This window comes from Delphinus delphis, chromosome 11 (assembly GCF_949987515.2).
Source record: "Delphinus delphis chromosome 11, mDelDel1.2, whole genome shotgun sequence".
Classification (NCBI taxonomy): Eukaryota; Metazoa; Chordata; class Mammalia; order Artiodactyla; family Delphinidae; genus Delphinus; species Delphinus delphis.
The window spans coordinates 41,537,751-41,559,763 of record NC_082693.1 but is presented as its reverse complement, the minus strand read 5'-3'; the positions used below and the strand labels follow the sequence as shown (position 1 = coordinate 41,559,763).

Genomic DNA, 22,013 nt, shown 5'->3' with positions numbered 1-22,013 from the left:
AGAAGGCACCGCCTCTCGGGTCCCACTACCCCGATCAGTCACTCATCAAACACTTCCTGCTGGGGGTCCTGCAGAGGAGAAAGCTAGAGCCTGGTAGAGAGGCCTTGCCTTCTACCGTCTTTGACCTGCCAAGCCTCTCAGCTAGCCCGGCAACACCCCCTAGGCCACACCTGCGAAACCCTCTGCACACCCTGCAGCCAGGCTGCAGAAGTGGCCTCCAGTTTCTGGACTCCCCTTGCCCAGAAAGTGGGCAGAGCTGGAGCCCCCTCTTCCTGACTCCGAGCTGCTCACACAGCCTCCAAGCACACCTGTCATGCTACCCTTGATGCCCACCCCTCCTCCTGCCTACAACCCAGCCGGGAATGTCCACCCAGTCTTTGCCTGCCTGCTCTAAGACCCCTCAAATACCAACAGCAAAATGCTTATGTAGCAATTACTATGGGCGAACACTTCTTCCTGCTTTATAAACATCATACATTTAACAAGCCTGCCCAGAACAAATGCTGCACCGCCCCTGCCACACACACACACACACACACACACACACACACACACACACACACACACACATTTTGTGACTGTCAGGAACTCCATGTTCCCAGGTCTGGGCTCATGTGGCTTTCCTATCCGCCCCCCCCACCCCCCGCCGCCCACCACTGCCCCGCACTGGCAGCTGTGCTTCAGAACATTGAGCACTGCCTGTCCTTCCCTCTGCTGAAGCCCCCTCCGCCGCCACTGTGCCCCATCCTCAGGCAGCTCTGTGGGCAGCAGGTGCTGGGGAAGGAACAGAGACTCTAGTCCCAGCCACTATGCACCGCTGTGCGACCCAGGGCGGCACAGGACCCTCTCTACGCCTCAGGTTTCTGAGCTGCAGGAAGAGGTCATTTCTAAGGCCACGTCAGACCCCATACAAATGTGGGGTTTTGTATACAGTAAGTGCTCACTAAATGCATGAACAGCTGTTCACAGATTGTGACCCTGCTCTCAGCCCCCCTTTGAGTCCAGGACCTGGGAGGAACCGTGCCCTCTGCCTCCCACGCCCTGGCCTTCCTGGCTTCTAGAACTTCCTGATAGATCTTGGTCCAGGCCCAGAGGAGTCCATGACAGGAGAGGGTGATGATCTGTGAACAGGCCTGGCAGTCTCCTCTGCCCCCTAACCCTCTTCAGGGCCTGGCACCAGCACACAGGCCAGAAGAGAAAGCTAGTCCAAGTTCACATGTGTTCAGAATCCCCCATTAGAGCTCTATGAGCCAAAGGTCCCCATGGGTTGGACCTACAGGGTCTACCCTGGAGTTTCCCATCTGTAAAATCAGGAAAAGTCAGCTGACCATGGTTTTCAGCATGTACTTGAAGAGCTGCCCTTAACAAGCTCGTAACACTTATTGAGCACCGACTGGTGACAGGCACTGCCCAAGGCATTGGAAAGACAGGCTGCTGTGGGACGCAGAGAAGATGCTGGCAACCAGCTCAGATGCAGAGGCAAGGACAGAACCTGAGGCAGCAGGTTCTCTTCCAGGAGAGGGGAGCACACACAAGGTGTGAAAGGCGAGGGCAAGGCCAGCTGGCTGGGGAGGGGCAAGGAGAAGGGCCTCCCTGTGGGGATTCAGAACGGAGCCTCGGGTTTCCCCAAACCCCACAGGTGGAGGACAGGAGAGAGCATCTGCAGTCCTGACCTCCAACTTACTGTGGCCTAAGCACCGAACAGTCACATCCTCCAGCGGACAGGACAAGAAAAGAGGGGGTTAAACACACAGCAGAAGAGACCAGAGCCAGGCACCAGGCAGAACTTCCTGCTAGAACTGTCTGAATTCCAAACTGGCAAGAGACTGAGGGGTTCCCTGATCCCCAGGGTTTTCAAGAAGGGGTGTCACCAAGGGGCTTCAGGAGGGTCCTTTCTACACCACGGTAGAGGGCTGGGGGAAGACCTCTCAGGGCCGCTCCACGCAGGGGAGGCTGGGAATAGGACAGCAAGGTTCAGCCATTCCCACATGTCTGGCCTTGTTTTCTTCACACGCAGAAGTTACTTCGTCAGCTTCCTGGAAAACCTCTGTGCAATCACTGATGGAGAAGCCCTGCCCCAGGCCTCTCTCTCTCTCTCCCTCCACCCTCTGTTCTGATGCAGGAGCACAGACCCGACCGCTCCCAGCACAGGCTTGGGACCTGGCCCTCACCCTGTCCTCTCCCAGCTGGGCCACCAAGATGCATTCGCCAGCACAAAACCCAATGCACCCCCAGGCCCAGGCCCAGCCATATGGGGAGGGAGTGGGGAGAGCGCACAGCCTGTGCCCAGGAAGTGGGGCAGGGCTGGGGGTCAGCAGTCCCGGGCTCTAGTCCCGGCTCTGGGCCTCAGTTCCGCAAGCTGCACAGTGAGGGGCTGAACTAGATAATATCCAAGGATACTCCCAGCTCCGACTGTTCTAGGACCAACAGGAAGACACACTCCCTTCCTTCACCTCGCCCACAAGGGGGCCAGGGCCAGAGCAGGGGCTGCCTCCAGACTCTGCCCCGACCAAGCTGTGTAACCTCTCTGTTGAACTCACTTGCCAAAGTGTCCTGGCAGAGGGGCTGTTGCTAGGGTCAAATGAGATAATGCTGGAAAACTGCCCTGGGAGCATGGAGTCGGCGCTCCCACCTTTCATCTCCAGGGTGAAATTCCAAGATGGTGCATCTGGCGCACACAGGATGACCAGCACAGAAAGATACAAAACACAGTGCACTCAAGGGCTGGGGAGAGCATGGCCAGGGGGTAGGCTGGGGGCTTCCAGGGAAGGGCTGCTTCTCAAGGGAGGTGCTGGTCGGGAGCTGGAGATGCGAGCTTTACAGACAGGGAGACGGGTCTAAGGAGGGGGCACCTGCTTCCTCAGGCCGTCTCCTCGCTGGGAATCAGGCAGGCTGAGCCAGACCGCCCCACCTGGAGAACTGACCAGGAGAACTGCCCTGCGACCCCAGCTCCCTTGAACAGAGAGGGCGGCCCTTGCCAAGGGAGCCCAGCAAAGTCTCCTGGGCTTGGAGAAGGGAGCCAGGGCTGTGCGGTGTGGCCTTGGCTGTTAAGAGTCTATAAGTGAAGGGACGCTCCATGGGGCTTAAGATCCTTGGGGGAATTCACGACCCCTAGCCCACCTCCCTCAGTGTGCAGAGGAGGAAACAGACTTGGAAAGGAGAGCTCGCTTAGCCAAGGCCACACAGCAGCGAGCTCCGCCTCTGAGCCCTGACTGCCTTTTCTGCCCGCCAGGAGGGGCGGGCCAGGCCTCCCGACTCCAGCCGCCCTTACCCGGGTCTGGGGAAGGTGTCAGTGTCTCCATGGAGGCCAGGGGGTCACTGTTGGGCTCAAGGCCAGGACTGGGATACCGCAGAAGCCAGCTTCTTCCTGAGAAGGGCGGGGAGGCCCGGAAGCAGGGAGGTAGCCTGGCCCCCACCTGGCAGACAGCATTTGTTACCTTGTAAGGTACTTTCTCTTCTCCCTCAAACAGCTTCTGACCAAACTAGGTGGGGCTGTGGGTGGAGGAGGTGAGGCTTGTTCTTGGAGCCGTGCCTACTCACCCACCCAAGGACACCTGAATAGCCCTCCCTGGGAGCAGCAGGGTCCCAAGCAGCCCCCTGGCCTGTCAGAGAGCCAGACAGCATACAGGCACGTCTGAGGACCCAAGCCTGGCCTGGGAACCACGATCCCTGGGTTCCCACCCTCGCCCCTCCGGGGGTGGGGGGGGGTGTCTACCTGCGCTTAACCTGCGCTGCTTCCCCCTCACCTCTGACTTACAGCCAGTCTGGCTCTCCTGCTCTCTCGCACTCACACCCAGACACACACACAGAACCTGCAGGGGGAGGTGGGGGGCAGGAGGCGGGAGGTTGGTGGCTGTGTGGGAACCGTACTTTCTATCCCTCCCTGAGGGCAGTGAGGCCTGGTTCCCCAAGGAGGGAGCTGCCCATCAAGGGCCCAGGGCCTCCTGCCTCTTGCCCAGAGGAAGCAGGCTGGGCACGGCCCGGGAGTCCAGCAGGGCCATGTCTGTCTCCACCTTCGGAGGCATGGAGGGATGCAGGACCCAGGGCCGGTGGCTGGGAGGGGCAACAGGGCTGCTCACTCACCGGGCCCTGTGGGGCCCCTGCCTGACTCTGAGTGAGGAGTGGTGTCCGGGGGTCCCAGTGACAAACTGGACGAAAGTGGAGGACCGGGACCAGGCCCCCATCACTGATGTCCCACACCTGGCACAGGGCAGGCCCCACTGATCACCCGATGAGGGGCCTTAAGGCCGGCTGGCCTCTCACTAGCTCTGTGACTTTGGGCATCTATGAGCCTCTCTAATCCCCGGTTTTGTCTCTGTAACGTGGGAGTGATGGTTTCCTCCTCCCGGAGTTGTTTTAAGGGCCCGCTGGGCTGACAGTTTGGGTAGTACCACATGATGGCCTGCCAATGGCCTTTACTGGGCAGCTGAGGAAGGGTCAGTGTGCTCCCCAGGGTCTCTGGCTGTGTCTGCGGACACCAAACCACTTCAGCCCCTCCAGGCCCTAACCGGACGGAGCCCCAGGGCTACAGGGCACTTGGTCACCGAGGAGCACCTCAGGAGGGGCTCACAGCACCACCGGGGAGAAAGCACTGAGGACAGGGCCCATGCCAGGCAGGGCCCTCCGCCCCCCAGGTCGGCATGTCCTGGCCCCAGTGCCATCTGTGTGTCCGAAGTGCCACCAGGCCCGCTGGGCCACACCCTGGTGACTCAGGGCTATGCCATGGACCCTACCCAGCCAGTGCGAGAACAAAGCCACCAGCTCAGAGCCTCGGCATCCAGGATGAGTCACACGCAAACACACCCAGCCAGGTACCCACATGCCTCCCAGCTGGCCCCACCCCAAGGGATCTGCAGTGGAGAGCAGAGGCAGCCTCTCCCGCTGATGAGGGAGGGAGGGGGCTTGGGGTCAGGGGGTAGGGTTAGGGGCATGCCTGGGTGCAGCTGACTGACAGACAGACAGGCCTCGGGTCTAGACCAGGACCATCAGCCCACCTCTGGGCCCCCAGACTTCACTCACCCCAGGGAGCAGACTCACAGGCCTGACCCTGGGATCCCAAGTCTGGCCCTGAAATGTGTGGGAACTGTGACAAGGTGAGACGGCCAGGCCTTCCAACTATCACTCTGGTTAAGGCCAGGTGAGGAGTGGTTTCCCCACCTTAGCCTGGGAGTCAGGGTGGTCAGGAAAGGGGCCAGGGCTCACCCTGATAAGACCCTCCATCTCCCCGACCACCAGTGGCTCAAAGAAGGAACAGAGGTTCCCAGACAAGTGTCCAGAGTGAGGGAAGACGCCCAGGCAGGAGGGCAGGGAGCAGGTGGGTGGCCTTCACGGGCAGGGAGGAGCCCCAAACCCCAGGCCAGCCCAGTGTGGCATGGGGCCCCTGCTTCAGCTAACACCCAGGCCCTAGAGAGTCTGGGGCTCAGGTGCAGAATGCCACCTCCTTGGGCCCCCGCCCGAGCACAAACGGTGGAGGAGGTCCTGCCACCACCTGGAGTCTCCAGCTGAGGCCTTAGCCGAGCGCAGTTCACCGGAAAGGGAGAGGACAGACCCAGCAGGACACCACAGGGCAGACAACCAAATCCCTAAAACCCTCAACCAGCTGCGGCCATGCCCGACCCCAACGCAGCCCAAAGTAACCCCAAACTGTGCGCGACGCTCACCCGGGCTTGCCCCACCCCCACCCTGGACCCATGGCCGGATTGACACTGCGCTTACCCCAACCCTAAGGCCAAGTGTGACCCGCACCCAACCTTACCCCCAATCAACTTCACTCCAAACCTGGGTGCTTCCTTATGCCCAAAACTTACCCCCTTTGCAAAACTCAGCCCTAAAGCAATCCCATCCCAAACCCCGGCTCTGACCTGCACCCACTCTCAGACTTTTGCCCGAAATTCCAATGTCAGCCCAACTGCAGCCCCAAACCTACCACATTCCTCCAAACTCTGCCTTCCCAGGCCCTCCCTTAATCCCAGTAGCACCCCACGCCCTGTCTCTACTCTCACCACCGACCCTACCCCAAGATCCCCAAACCCCAAGCTCTCCACAAGCCCACTTCCACCCCACCCGCCCCCATTAAGCCCACCCTGTGTCCATTTTCTGACAATCAGAGACCCCTGCTGAGCCCTGGAGTGTCAGGTGGGGCATACATCCAGGGTAGTGGGTCAGGTCCCACATGCCCAGGCTGGGAGTCGAGGTAAAAGGGCAGGGGCTGTGGACAGGACGTGCCCCCAGTAAGAACGGCAAGCACTCTGCCAGTACCGTGAGCCCTGCACCCAGTGGCCCCATGTGAGGACTTGTGTGGGGTGGGGAGGGCGTCATTCAGACTCTGGGCCTGCCCTAGCACGCCTGTCCTCCCAGCTGAAGTGGGGGCTCTGCTCAGAGCAGTCCAAGGGCTCACTGTGCCCACCTGGCCCAGAAACCCGCCGCAGTACAGCCCCCAGCCCACTCCTCTACCCCAGACCCTGGGGTACCCACACCTCGGGGAAGGGAGTCAAACCCAGGCCCCTGAGACTTGTGCCAGCACCCCTACCCCCTGTCCCTGGTCTATAGGCCCAGTAGGCTGAGTTCGAGGCCCTCCCTCTGCAGTCGGGGGGAGAGGGAGCAGGGATGCCTGGCTGGTATCAGCCGCCACCTCCTGCCCCCAGGCCCAGGCCGCATTCCCAGCAAGCCAGGACCTGCCACCCGGTAAACAAGCGCGCTCAGCACCTCCCAGACTCCAAGGTCGCTGCTGCGGCCAGATGAGGTCTCTCCCTCAGCTCCAGCCTGAGGCCTTCATGCTGCAGTTCCTGCCACGAGACTCCCCAGGACGTCTCTCAAGCAGGCCCAAGCACCCCGAACCCCTCAGGCCGCCACAGCCTTCTCTCACCCACTCAGCCCTGCACCCCAGAGACCCTGCACCCATGGTGGCAGCATGATCCTGAGTGGGTCCTTTCCTTAGCCTGCCACTCCCTGTCAGAAGACCTGGCCCTGAGTGGGCCCGTCAGGAGCTGCGGCTCCACGTCCCCCACCACAGTGGGCAAGGGAGACCCTGAGAGGTCGTAAGGCATCACACCTCACCTAGGAGGGTTAGGGGGTAAATTCCTTGCCCCACGTCAGGCCTCAGCCGGTCCAGGGTTCGCTCCAGAAGCCTGGATGAGCGTGCGGGGCCTCTGGAAGCAGTGGGAGCTAGAAGACGCAGGGGACTCAGGGATGGGGAAGGCAGGACAGGCCCCCCGGGACAGGGCCTCCCCAGACCTCGGCCCTGGAAGCTCTTGCAGTCATCCAACCTGATTCCCTATAACGCAGTCCAAGGGGAGAAGGAGCTTCTCCTCCTCTCCGTCCCTCCGAGCACCAGCCAGGTCTGGACCCAGGCGCCTCTGGCCTGGCGCCCACTCTTTCCCACCCCTGCTGCTCTCACTGGCTCTGACCCTGCCCTTCCCGTGCTCAGCAGAGGAACCCAGCCCTCCCTTGCCTGGGGGTCCGGGCTACCCAGAGTCTCCCCACAGCTCCCCTGCTGCCCGTGGAATTCACGCCAGGACTCCCACAGAGTGTCAACCCACCCATCCCAGCAACCAGACCCCTGCTGCTCTCCACCTGCCCCTGCCCGGGCCACGCTGGCCCCTTTCGCTCTCCAGAGAGGCCATGCGGTGTCAGCCTCCTGGCTTTGCTCAGTTGCCCCACAGCCTGGAGAGCCCCCCCTCCGCTTCCAGACAGGAAGCAAACCCTATCTGTCCCTCAAGCACCAGCTCAAAGGCAGCCAGGACTCGTCTCAAGCAGGCCCATCTCCTGCCTGCCGCGCCAGGGACAGAAAGCTGTGGCCGGATGGTCTGTGCCCTTGGGAAGCAGGAGATCAGGGGTGGCAAAGACCCAGCACAAAGCTGCAGGACAGGGGAGGTGGACGTGCCCTCAGAGACTGAGCACAGTGGTCTGGGCCTGGGCTTCCCGGAAGGGGACTCCTCTTGGAGGAGATGGGGCTGTGATTTCACGGTGGTCTTGTCTGACACCTCCATCCCTCCCCACCCGGCTTCAGGCCACTGGGTGGCAGCTGGGGGCTAGCGCTTCCCACCTGGAGCTCCAGTTGTCACGACAGTTTTGTGACATTGATGTTACTGTCCCCATTTTACTTACTGGGACACTGAGGCTACAACAAGGTAAGGGACTGCCTACGTGGCAGAGTGGGAATTAGATCTCAAAGCCCACCCTCCAAAGAACTAAAGACTTGCCACAAGTGGGTGTGAGTAGGGTCCCCGGGGGAAGGGCCAGGAGGGTGGCAGAGCCGAGGCCAGACTTTCACCTAAATCGTTGAAACCCGACAGCGGGGTCCCCGGGCCTGGGGGAGCAGCCAGTACCCCAGGGCACCTCCACAGCCCGTAAGCGACTGATGCCCCGCCCCACCCCTCACATTCCAAGTGTCAACCCAGCACCGCGGAACGCACCCACGCACCTCAAACCCGCCCCCGCTTCCGCCCCCACTGTCCACATGCAGACCAACCAGACCGGCCGCACCAGCCCCGTCGCCACCGAGAGAGGCTCCAGCGTCTCCCCGCCCCCACTCGGAGCCGGCGTGAAAATATTCCGTGGCGCACTAGCGCCCCCAGCTGACCATTGTGGGACAGGCAGGGCACAGGGACCCAATCCAGGCACCAGGCCAGAAGGAGGAGTCCTGCGTGCCCCAGGATCCCTGCCCGCCCACCATTCCTCGACCTCGCTGAGCGCCCAGGGTCAAGTCGGAGGGGGTGAGCAAGGAGCAGAGAAGAGGAAAGGGCGGGCCTGGGGACCGCATTAGCACAAACATGGAGGGGAGAACAGCAGGGCCTGAGGCTGATGGGTGGGTGGAGTGTGGGTTTCTGCCTTGGACTTGGTGATGAATCAGGGCCGGGGTGGAGAAGGGAGAGTCGAATGGGCCTCCCGGATTTCTGGCACCGGCTGGATGATGGTCAGAGCTACAGGTGAGAACAGGTCTGGGACAGTGGCTGAAGGACTTGTCTTGGTCTTGTAGGCCTTGAGGGACCTGAGCGCCATCCTGTGGAGACCAGCAGGAGGTGGTCTGGAGAGTCCGTGGACATGGCAGGGAGGCAGGGACATTCATTACAGCGCTGGTCCCCTCTCTGGCTTCTGACCCATCCTTGGGCAAGTCTCTCAATGGGCTTGGTGTGGATTAGCTGCTCCTAGGGTCCCTTCCTGTTCTTGTACTTGTCATTACCTGCCCAGCCTCCCTCTGCCTGGGCCTCAGTCCCCTGCAGAGCCCTCCTAAGAACACACTGAGGACACAGATAGTATTAACTCCGTTTATTGAGCACTTACTAAGTGCTAGGCACTGCGCTAGGTGGCCTCACCAGCCTGGGGGTGAAAACTGGCCACTTTGACATCAGTGCCCAAATCAGAGGGGCTCCTGGGCCCCACCCATGTGGTCCCCAAGGTACTTCCAGGGCCCCCAGGGATGCTGCCTTCCCCACAGACAGGCACATGTAAAGGCACCCTGCCTCAGTGGCCAGTGTCATCCGTGAGAACGCTGCTCTGGAGAGCTCTCCGTCCCCCACCCGTGGGCCGCTGAGTCTCAGACCTCAGAGCCTTACGTGGGTCTGCGGCAGGGTGCTGAGGACGAATAATTGGGGGCGGGAGGCAACGCTTCCCTCTCTAACCATCACACTCCCCAGGCCTCAAGGTCACACTGTTTAGGCCCAGAACCTCAGAGGCCTTCAAAAAAATGAGGCTCCAGGCTTCCCTGCTGGTGCAGTGGTTAAGAATCCGCCTGCCGATGCAGGGAACACGGGTTCGATCCCTGGTCCGGGAAGATCCCACGTGCCGCGGAGCAACTAAGCCCGTGAGCCACAACTACTGAGCCTGCGCTCTAGAGCCCGTGTGCCATAACTACTGAGCCGGCGTGCCGCAACTACTAAAGCCCACACGCCTAGAGCCCAGGCTCCGCAACAAAAGAAGCCCCCGCAATGAGAAGCCCCTGCACCACAACCAAGAGTAGCCCCCGCTCGCCGCAACTAGAGAAAAGCCCGCGCGCAGCAACAAAAACCCAACGCGGCCAAAAAAAAAAAAAAAAAAAAAACGAGGCTCCTTCATCCCCTGAACCCCTCTCTCTGAAGGGACCCCACAGCAGCCCTCCAGGCTGGTGCGACTGGCCCTGAGCCTGCTCCATCCACTGTCTCCCTCCCCCCCTCTTGCCAGACACCTCGTACACAGACCTCCATCCTCTTGCCAGCCCAGACACCAAATACACCCTATACTATCATTACTATGCCCTATACTGTACCATGTCCTCTATGCTATACTATATTCTATATTATTCCTATCATAGTAGGAGGTGGAGACTGAGGGTCAGAGAGGTTAAATTATCCGCCCAGGGTCAGACAGATAGATTGGAACAGAGGCACATCCCACCCCGACCACTCAGGGTAATGCCTGGCATAGTACGAGGCCCTTTGTGAGCTGACTCCTGCCTGCTGGCCTTTGCAGACCTGGCTCCCAGGTGCCTTCTCGGTGAGGCCGAGTGAGGTGCCCCTTCTCTGTGCTGACCCCACATGTAACACTTTTCATTCATTCATTTAATAAACAATTATGGAGCAACCACTACGTTCTAGATGCTGTGGGGAGTATAAAAACCTGGCCCTGGCCCTCCCTTCTCTCCCCTCTCCCTCACCCCTCCCACCCTTGACGAGGGAGCTTCTCCTGTTGCCCTCAGGCCTCCCCAGCCCTTCCTGTCTCTCTTACAACCTCAGGGAGGTGAGGGCTTCAGCAATACTTAATTTGCATTTCACTTAGAAACGTGACCACCAGGCAGGGCCACCAAGTCCAGCCTTCAACCAGGGTCCCCTCTGCTGCATCCTGTGTAGCAGGTGCCCTCAGCTTTCATATCTCCAGGGCTCAGGAGCTCACCCTCTCACCAGGAAGCCCAGCCCATGCTTGGACAGCTTAGCCAGACACCATTCACCTCCCTGTTAGTCCCTGCCTGGACTTCTCTGAAGCCACGTGGAACACAGCGTCTCCCTCCTCCATGAGATGGGGGCAGGGGGGGACAGAAATGGTTTACTAAGCACCTGCTCTGTGCCAGGCACTTGGGGTGCAGAGGCAAACAGTATGCTCGGTTCCTTGCCCTTCGGTCACGTGACAAGTCCCTGCAATACAAATTGAAAAGGAAAAGAACAGCGAATTTTATTGAGCACTTACTATGTGCCAATGTTCCAGTGCACTTTATGTGTAATAAAATCATTTAGTTGCCCCAAAAGCCCTCAAAGCTGGGCTCTGTTAATTACATTCACCTATGCATTGGCCCAAAGTCCTGCAGACCCTATGGTGAACCAGAGTTCATGCTCAGAGGAGCAGGCTGCTGGAGTTAGCAACTAACTGCCTGTTTTAACTGTTGGCCAGAGTTTCGCTTCTCGGTTTAAAGGGTTTCTCTCTTCCATCATCTCCAAAATACAAAATGCCTCTTCTCCCCAAAATGGCCCGCGCAGGTGGGAAGAGGCACAGTCCTCTGGCGCCATCTAGGGGCAGAAACATGCATTGCAGAGGCTTAAGTGCCGCCGAGGTGGGCGCCCCCTCCTGGTAGGGACCCAGAGGGACTAACTGCAAAAAAAAAGATCCTATTAGGACGTCAGGCACCTCCCACCTCCCACCACGTGGGTTGAGTACTGTAATGATGACTGCACACCTGCTTCATCTAGTTGCCAATCAGAAGTCGGCTCCCTGTAGAACTGTGTCCCTAAAACGTTATTGTTTCTTTGCGGGGGGGTGGGGGGGTGGTCCCAAGCCCTTTTTATATGAACACAGGTGACTTTAAGAGTTCTGCAATCTGATGCTCTGACAGACAGCTTCATACAGTCCCTGAGCACTGTTAGATTGTCCCTGATTCTGGAGTTAGGTAGACTTGAAACAGAGACCTTACTGGGGGATGCATGTAAGGGGGTATCACTCACAATACTGGCAACATTCTTTTCCTTAGGATGGGGGTGGGTACATGGATGTTCATTTTACTATTTGTTAAACTTTGTCTATAATTTTTTATAGATATGAAATATTTTATTTAAAACGTATTAATTCTTTTAGACAAACTTCCCAATGTTTGAAACCAACTCTATTATCACCCAGTTGTACCCACAATGAACCAAGTGAAACAACCCTGGAGGGAGGCCCCCAGGGAAATTTCAGTTTCTGACCCCCACACCAGCCACCCAGAGAATAAAACCAAGCCCCGAGGCCAGGAAGCTGCATGCAGCTCTACCCTGAGAACTCTGCCCCTTGAGCTACCGAAGCTTAATGTGAAAGAACTACAATGGGTGTTTCACTCATTTGAAAAATAGTTAGTAAGCACTTACTATGAGCTAAACATCGTGTGAGGTGCTGGGAATCCAAAAGTGAGCTAGGCATGGCTCCTTCCAGCAAAGAGATGACCCTTTCAGAAATGAGTTCTGACCATAAACAACAACAGGACAAGATGGGGAGTGGGAGCTGCCATAAGAGGGAAGGAGGAATACAAAATGATCACCTCTACCTTGGAAAATCTGGGAGGGCTGCCAGGAGGAAGAGGCATAGAGCTGGGCCTTTAAGAGCACTAGAGGTTGGCTGCTGGAAGGAAGAGACTCATTCCAGAAGGAGGGAACAGGGTCAGGAAAAGCCCAGAGGGAGAGGATCCAGGGGTAGGTTTAGGGAACAGCAAGAAAAAGATGGATTTTAGAAAAAGAATCCTGGATTCTCAGGCGGGACAGGTAGTTTGGTTTGCCATAGTGGCAGGCCTGGAGTGGGTCTAGACTTGACTCAGGAGGAGTGGGGAGCCATGGCAGGTGTTTGAGCAGGAGAGTGCCCCATCAGAGTTGCAGCTGTGTGCTAGGTGCTCGGAGCAGGGAGCAACTGAAGCTGATCAGTGAGCTGGCGGCGTAGGCCTGTGCTGGGAGGGGCGAGCAGAGGGAGAAAGGATTGCCCCTTCGGGTCTGTCTCTGTCAGTGAGTCTGTGCAGGGTCAGGAGTCATGTGGCTGACCCTCCCGCCCGCCCACCCACCCCACCAGAGGAGGTGGGAGTTAACCAGCCCAAAGCAGTGTGTGCGCAGCACCCACTGGGCCCTGAGGGGCCACAAGAGATGCAGGACAAGAAGCCCAAGCCCGCCCATAGGAGCCAGGGCAGCTCCCTGGAAAGCTGCCTCTTCGAGGTGGAGCTTTTAGGAGCCCACTGAGCCCTTTCTTGCCACCCAAAAAATCCCCCCCACCCATCTACTCGCTAAGGACTGTTCTCACCACAAAAGATGCATTGCTTAGATCCAAACTTTAGTCCTTGTGGTAGATTGAATGGTGGCCCCCAAAAGACATGCGAATCTGTGAATGTGACCTTATTTGGCAAAAGTGTCTTTGCAGATATAATTAAGGATCTTAAAGTGAGATCATCCTGGATTATCCAGGTGGACTCTAAAGCCGACGACAACTGTCCTGATAAGATACAGAAGAGAAGGGCCTTCCACAGCGGTCAGGTGGTTAAGACACTGTGCTTCCACTGCAGGGGGCGCAGGTTCGATCCCTGGTTGGGGAACTAAGATCCCGCATACTGCGTGGTGCAAAAATAAAAATTAAACGAAAAAAATGTTTTTTAAAGTTTCGGTAAAGGAGGCATGGATACATAGAGAAGGATAAGGTGATATGAAGGCAGAAGCAGAGATCGAAGCAATGCAACAAGAAGCCAGCTGTTATTGTTATTATACTGATGCACAGAGAGGTTAAGTGATTTGCCAAGGGTCACACAGCTTCTGAGTGATGGAGCTGAGATCAGTAGCCAGGTTCCTGCCCACACCCTGAACCATTACAGGAGCCTCTCCCATCAGCTAAGTGCTCCCTGCTTTGCTTCTCTCACAACACTGCTCTGTTTCCTTCTTTCTGAGGACAGCCTTGTAACCAACGTCTTTCTGCCCCAGCTGCTGGGAAAATCGAGTCAACACTAACACCCAAGTACAGCAATGGGACTACCCTCCATAGTCCCACCAGCTTTGTTTTCTTCCCAATTAAGGGGCCCTATTTTTCTATTTTATCATTAATGATAGCCTGCTTCTTTCTAGAGAGAATGCGGAAGGCATTCTTAAAGACGTGTATTAAAGCATGTATTAAAGACGTAGCAGTAAGATCAACACAGAGAACTAAAACGCTGGGCCCGCAGGAAACAGAGATTATACAAGGCTGACCGAGTGGCCACAGATGCTGTGATTAAGCGTCCGGGCAGCCAGGGCGGAAGAGGAAAGCTGGTCTGTTACTATCTGCAGGAAGCAGCCTCCTTTCTCAGTGGGAACAGAGATTTTCCCTTATAATAAACTCAAGTGAAAGTTGCTCACATGGTCCTTGGTACAGGGAACGCTGAGTGATGTGATCCACTGACTACGTCCTGAAATACTATTTTTGCAGCAAAAGGAAAGTGTATTTCGTGTGACTCTTGGCCAACGCCAAGGGCACCGCACTGAGCCACACTCAGGGAGGGAGAGTTATCCAAGAGAGAGACCAGCATGGTCCAAGGACAGACTGGCCAGAACTCGGAGCCCCAGGCCCGGATGGATGGCTCAGCCCTTCAAAGCCGTGCCCTAAACATCCTCCACGGGCTTCGGTTTGTGAAAAACCGTGTTCCCCGAGAGCAGGGTCTAGTCTTCCCGTGTCCGCAGTGCCGCTCCTGGCTCACTGCCCTCAACAGCTGAGCCGGTTGGAAAGGTGGGCAGAAGGCTGGTTGGGGTCGGCACCACGCCCCCTTGCCTAGTGCGGCCACGCCCCCTTGCCTAGTGCGGCGGACACTTCCTTCGCCCCCCCAGGTCTGCTCTCCCCTTCTGCAGAAGCAGTGGAGCCCTGATTTGTCACTGGGCACATGGGCGCCCTGGTGTTTCCCAGCACCCCGGGCAGCTGGCCGTGGTCGTGCAATAGGACAGCCAACAGGATGTGAGTGGAGGTCATGAGTCCAGCCTCCACTTTGGGGAGACACCCTCTCCCTGTCTCGTCCCCTCCCGCTGGCTGGAAGCCAGACGTGGGGTTGGCAAGTCAGCGTGGATGGAGCTCGCCTATCAGTGTGTAGAGCAGCAAGACAGAAAAAGCCTGAGACCTGATGCTGTGCAGCTGCTATGCCGGTCCTCGATGTTCCTACCAGGACGGTTCGGGACAGAAAGCCAAGCTCCATCTGCTTAAGTCACTGACATTTTGAGTCTCTGATGCATGGAGAATGGATAGCCCAACTAATACCCCAGGGAACCTGGGAACTCGGGTGAAAAGCCACCGTCTTTTGTCCCTGGGTGCTGGGTTCAACCAAGCAGTCTCCCTGAGGCTGGTTCCCAAGGAGAAGGATGGCTGTTCCCACTGAGGCTTTTCACGCATTACCTCATCCTCACAGCAACCTTGCAAGGACCTACACGCTGTCCCTGTTTGGCAGATGGGGAAACTGAGGCTCAGAGACATGACCAAACCTGCACAAGGGCTCAGAGGCACTGAGAGGGGGAGCCAGTCTCAAATCCAGGTCTGCCTGCTCCAGAGTCTTTGCTGCCCTGACAGAAATGAGAATTGTTCACCACTGAACCAAATGCAGACACGCTGTTCTCTGAGCGGGAGAGACCCGTGTCTGCAGGAAATGCCTTGGTAAGCCTGCCTGTCGTCTGAGCTCAGATCCCCCAGGTCTGCGTGACGGGTTGTGACAGTCGGTCGGCAGGGCTCACCAAGCACGGTGGGGCTTCGCAGCCCTACTGAGGCCTGGTTCCCCCAAAAACCCACTGAGTGCGGGGCGTGGCGGGGACCCCACGGGAGAAGGGCCCTCGTGTGGGCAGTGACCCAGGCTGCAGTCAGCTGCCGCAACGTTTCAACTTAGTAGCATAAATAGCACCCGGTTTATTGTGCTTACAGAGTCCAGGGGTCAGGGCGCTGGGACAGGGTGTGTTGGGGGTGGAGGCTGCGGCCTCAGTGTGGAGGACCCGAGGGGCCGAGGGTGACTCAGATGGACGTCCGGGGCTAGAATCATCCTCACTCCAGCTTCTTTCTTCACGTGTCTGGACCAGACGATTCAAAAACTGACCTGGGCTGCCACTGTCAACTGGAGGGTCCACGCAGGCCTCTCCACGTGGCTGTTCACAGCAGGACAGCTGGGTCCCGAGAGGAAGTGTCTGGAGAGGGTCATCGGGAAAGCAGCGTTCCCAGAGGCCCAGGCCAGCGCTGCCTGGTTTTTATGACCTAACCTTAGTTGTCATATGGCATTGCGTCCACTGTGCCTGTTGGTGAAGTGTTCCCAAGCCTACCCAGTTTTAGGGAGGGGACATAGACCCCACGTCAACGGCAGGAGTGTCAAAGAACTGGGGGCCAACATCACTAATCATTAGAGAAATGCAAATCAAAACGACAATGAGATATCATCTCACACCAGTCAGAATGGCCATCATCAAAAAATCTAGAAACAACAAATGCTGGAGAGGGTGTGGAGAAAAGGGAACCCTCTTACACTGTTGATGGGAATGTAAATTGATACAGCCACTGTGGAGAACAGTATGGAGGTTCCTTAAAAAGCTACAAATAGAACTACCATACGACCCAGCAATCCCACTACTGGGCATATACCCTGAGAAAACCATAATTCAAAAAGAGTCATGTACCAAAATGTTCATTGCAGCTCTATTTACAATAGCCCAGAGATGGAAACAACCTAAGTGTCCATCATCGGATGAATGGATAAAGAAGATGTGGCACATATATACAATGGAATATTACTCAGCCATAAAAAGAGATGAAATTGAGCTATTTGTAATGAGGTGGATAGACCTAGAGTCTGTCATACAGAGTGAAGTAAGTCAGAAAGAGAGAGACAAATACCGTATGCTAACACATATATATGGAATTTAAGAAAAAAAAAATGTCATGAAAAACCTAGGGGTGAAACAGGAATAAAGACACAGACTTACTAGAGAATGGACTTGAGGCTATGGGGAGGGGGAAGGGTAAACGGTGACAAAGCGATAAAGAGGCATGGACATATATACACTACTAAACGTAAGGTAGATAGCTAGTGGGAAGCAGCCGCATAGCACAGGGAGATCAGCTCGGTGCTTTGTGACCGCCTGGAGGGGTGGGATAGGGAGGGTGGGAGGGACGGAGACGCAAGCGGGAAGAGATATGGGAACATATGTGTATATATAACTGATTCATTTTGTTGTGAAGCTGAAACTAACATACCATTGTAAAGCAATTATACTCCAATAAAGATGTTTAAAAAAAAAAAAAAGAACTGGGGGCCATATTTTAAGCTGCCTCGTCCCATAACACCTGAGGGTATCTCTTCAGTCGACTTACCTGTATGATTCCAGAGTGTTCTAATGTCAAAAAATAACTCCCCTTCCCATAGCTGATGCCCAGAATTCCCCTGGAGAGATTTAGTCTTTGATCTTGAAATGACTTTATTCTAAAACAAGCCCCCCCCCACCGCCCAGCCCCAGCCGCCATGGGGACTGTGCTATAGGCCTGACCCTCCTTATGCCTCAGTGTCGGCAGGTGGGCTCACCAGGTCTTTCCAGAGAGCAGCAGTGGCTAAGAGAGGAAGAGGTAGCACCTGGGCCATTGTGTTACACCAAAAGTCCATCCTTACTGGATGCCCGGGAAGGGGGAGGGAAGGAAAGAAGGGGGGGTCCTAAGGTCCAGGGGTAAACTTGGCAATGTCACCATTTAGCTGGTCCTCTCACAAGCGTCTGCCTCACCCCCACCTATACCCACTGCCCCACATCCCACTGGCTTCTGAGAAACAGGACTCCTGGCCAACGCTGTCCTTCTGAGGGCCCCTCCCCACTCCTATCCCCCAGTCTGGGGTGGCCCTCTCTCTTTTAGAGCCAAAGGTCTGTTAGGAGCAGATTCAGCATTGTTTTCCATTCAAACCAGCCTCCTCTGAATACTTACTGTATCAGCAGTGTAGGAAACAAGCCAATCTAGGTTAAGAAAAGGGGGTGGGATTCAGGGAATTAGATGCTCATAAAAGCATGGGTGGAGGCAGGAAGCTGGAGGCTTCCAGTGGAATTGTTGAGTTCAAGGACACACCAACATACCACCAAGTCACCACCCACAGAGCGGGAATTGCTTCAGCAATGGCCCCCACGGCACCCCCGCCTTCCAAATCCTGCACAGGTGCATCTCTTTGGCTCTACCTAATGCACTCTAGCTGAAGGGAGTCTGAGAAGGGCGGTTTCTGGCTTTCTGGCCTCCACAGTGCAAAGGGCGCATTGAAAGAAGAGGGAATGGATGCTGAGATCCAGGGCACCGTACCCGGCACAGATGACAAGGAAGGAGTTTGCTGGACCCATGCCCCTCTTCTCAGGCACCTGCAGGAGGTAGGGTCTCTCATCTCCCCAGCACGTGTCCCCTGATTTATTTTTCCTGCTATTGCTGTGTCATCTCTAGAGCCATCAATCGCCCTGTGGGCTTCCTGACCTGATGTAAGATGACATCCTCTCTGCTGCAAAGTAAAAGGAGATGGGGTGACACTGGCTCCCTTTGCCACCGTGTCCCTTAAATCTCCCCCAAAGGCACATTTACTCCATAGGCAAATTTCTTTACTGAAACATTTACATAAAAGGGAATTACCTCTTCCGAGAGAAAATGGGTAACTCTCCAACTGACTTGGACTTTCCCTTGTGGCTCACTAAGGAATGTACCTAAAGACGAGGGCCTTTCCAAGGAAGGGACTTCCCTACACAGTGTACCCCCCTCCCACCTCTCCCTCCCTCTCCCTCTCCCTCCCTCCCTCTCCGTCTAGCATCTGCCTCTTCCCGCAGGATCCTCCCCCCTGCACCTTCCTTCCTAAAGCCGCAGTTCTAGGTCCTGCAGCCTTAAAGAGTGTCTCCCGCCTCAGTGGGGTGGGGAGAGGAATCAGTACCTGGCTGCCTATCCCTGCAAGCCCTGGGGGGTGGGGGATGGCTTGGAGGAAGTGGGGTGCAGTCCAGCCCGACATTGACTGGAATCCTCCCATTGGGCTCCTTTTCATGATTCCCATTAGAGGGAGCTAGACACCCACCAGTGCCTTTGCAGGAAGCTCCAGCCTAGAGGGGCACGGGAGCATCTCCCAGGGACCAGAAGTTTAGACAAATGAGATTCAGAGGAAGAGCATTCCCACGTTTTCCAGGTGCCTGTCCTGCTCCAGAGGTCATCGGGTCCCCATTAATCCGTCCAGAATCCTTCATTTCTTCCTGGTCCCCCAAGGCCTAATGGAATCAGAAGAGAAGGGCTCTGGCCTGGATTACCTTCTTTGGTTCAGAGCTTCCCTGGGAAGAAATGAGGGTTCTTTCAACTTCCCTAGCACACTTTCAGGGTGTCTTGGGAGCTTAGACAAGGGGTTTTAAGCTGAGACAGACAGCCCTCCCTCATTCCCACCACTGCATAAGTTAGGGGGTACGGGGGGTCGGGGGAACATGGTAAGGGGAACATGGGGCAAGGAGAGTTTTGCCGTGGGGCTCCTTGGAAAGTGGCTTCCTTGTCCTCCTAAGAGAGCCTCCCAAACCCATCCTCCCTCTCTGCCAGGACCTGGACGGGAAGCCACAGCCCAGGGAGCTGCTGTGCCCTCTTGGGCCACACGAGGGCGCCAGTCGCAGGTGGATGCTGCACCACATCTGCCTGGAGAGAGACCACTGACTCCCCAGGCCTTGACAGACTGAGCCCACATCAAACCAGCGCTGAAGTCCATCCTTCCTCTACACTGACCAGTTGGTGGAGCGGAAAAGCTCCCTTCACTGCTTAGCCCAGTGAGAGTGAGGTGTGTCCTTGCAGGTGAAAGCTTCCTGCTAACTCCAGGTGCTTCTCAGGACTGTGTTCCCCAGTCTCTTCTGACCCCACCCCCAATCACCACCCCTACTACTGGGCTAGACGTGGGGAGTGCAGATAGGAAGGAAGCACAGCCGGACTCACAGAGAGACAGACAAACTGTCCCCAGAGTGCTGAGTGCTGCAGTACAGCTGTGCTCTTGTGAGCGTGACCTGGCAGGTGTGGGTTCCTGGGGTGGGTGCTACAGAACCCCAAACAAGAGGTGTGTTTGAGCTGAGTCTGGGGTTATGCAGGTAAACAAGTGGCTCCAGGCTACAGGACCAAGGGCGCCCAGGCATGAAGGCAGAAAGATGTCGACACAGGCAGGGAGCTACAGGGAGCTGGGGTGGCTGGAGCAGAGGGTGAATGTGGGGACAAGATGGGGGATGCAGCTGGACAGGTGCACCTAGACGGGGTGGAGGCATAAACTAGGTTAAGGAGACTGGACTTTATCCAGAGGGAAATGGACAATCAGGGAAATTATAGGCAGTAACGTGATTACAAGGCAATGCTGGCCAATAGAATTTTCTGCAGCGATAGAAATAGTCTGTATCTGCACTGTCCCATATGGGAGCCACTAGCCACCTGTGGCTACTAAGACTAAAGAACTGAAGTTGTAAATTCTACTTGATTTTAATTAATTCAATTGTAGCCACAGGTAACTAGTGGCTACAGTCCTGGGAGTGCAGATCCAGAGGAAGGACTGGAAGGAAGATTTGGAGGCAGGGACATCGGTTAGGAGGCTATGGAAATGGTCCAGGTAAGGGCCTGAAGACAGTGGCAAGGACATGGAGAGGAGGGCACAGATGCTAGAGGTGGATGCCAGGAGGACTCCCAGGGTGACCTGGCTGATGGGAGGCTTGCTGTATCATCACTGAGAACAGGGACCCAGGATGAACAGGGTGGAAGAGATGGCAAGGTCAACTTTGGACAAGCAGAAATTGAGATGCCTTGGGACATCCAGGTGTATGGGCATCTAGTAGGTAGCTCTGTATGTGGCTCTGGTGCTCAAGAGAGAATTAAAGCTGGAGACAGAGATCTGTCAGTCACCAGTGGTCACAAACTGGCAACCCATGGGCCAGCACTGGCCGCAGGTGGAAGTTAGGATTGGCTCACACCATTTTTTAATGGATCCTACATTTTAAAATCAGTAGAATTCACATAAAAATCTGGATTTCCATCTCCTCTTGAACAATCAGAAGATCTGACACCATCAGGCCTGAATCCCTCATGCAACAGCCATCTCAGGTCCCTTAGAGGGTCACCCTACGTTTCCCACCTAGCCCTCGTGGGCACTGTATTTGGTCACCCGATAGCATGTTTGGTAGCTATGGTAGATGGTTTTGAAAGAAACTCACAACAATCCCCCCATCCCACAGGCCCCTTTACCGTGGTCTTTGCCCCTTCTTTCATTAAAAATCTCTCAATTTCCACTATTTTAAATCCAGCCACACAATCAACACGACAACCACCAGCCGTAACCACAGCAGCCAGAGTTACACTCAGAAATTAAAGTTCAGAACGTATAACATGGTAAAAACATACCCAGGGGCTTCCCTGGTGGCGCAGTGGCTGGCGGCCCGCCTGCCGATGCAGGGGACGCGGGTCCGTGCCCCGGTCCGGGAAGATCCCACATGCCTCGGAGCTCCTGGGCCCGTGAGCCATGGCCGCTGAGCCTGCGCGTCCGGAGCCTGTGCTCCGCAACGGGAGAGGCCACAACAGTGAGAAGCCCGCGTACCACAAAAAAAAAAAAAAAAACCATACCCAGGTAAGCTCAGATTCATCTAACAAAACATCTCTCAATCAATGCAGCCAACTTCCCCACAGAGCCAGCCCATCAGGCCTTCGAGCTTCCGAGCCTTGGCCCCCGGTCCCCACTCCAGCCAACAGCCCAGGCCACCAAGCCTACTCTCTGGGCCAGTTCATTTTAGCCAACAAGGTTGCTGGCAGTAGAGATTGGTCAAACCAAAGCAAACAAAATAGCTATTCAAGGACTGGGCTTCCTTCGTGACAATCACGCTAAAGGGAAACCAGCCAAGATCTATTGTGTTGCAGGAGCCTCAGAGCACGGGGAACTCTGGGTAAAATAGTTGTGGCACACTGAAATTCTTGAATCACATTTGCATCCTGTATAAAATTCTTGTACATATTTGGCCATTGCTCCATGCAGAGATTTGTTTCACATAAGTAGTAGTTCCGAAATGTGTTTTTTTTTAAACTCTCTTTGGAAAAAGAAGTGAATTTAAATTTAGTAA

General features: G+C 56.0%; 1 protein-coding gene across 5 annotated transcripts in view; it reads right to left on the bottom strand.

Moving 5' to 3' along the window:
• Nucleotides 1-22,013, bottom strand: part of SMIM41 (small integral membrane protein 41) — a 43,984-nt gene that overhangs the window by 8,198 nt on the left and 13,773 nt on the right. Inside the window, exon 1 of one of the 5 annotated variants that reach the window (XR_009521320.1) lies at nucleotides 21,304-21,756. The exons of 1 other annotated variant lie outside the window; for it this stretch is intronic. The gene's annotated coding sequence lies outside the window, so the exon portion shown is untranslated. Of the gene's footprint in view, nucleotides 1-3,271; nucleotides 3,368-8,422; nucleotides 8,525-21,303; nucleotides 21,757-22,013 lie in introns of those variants that run through there. 3 more of the 5 variants (XR_009521317.1, XR_009521319.1, XR_009521318.1) reach the window with 3 other exon arrangements.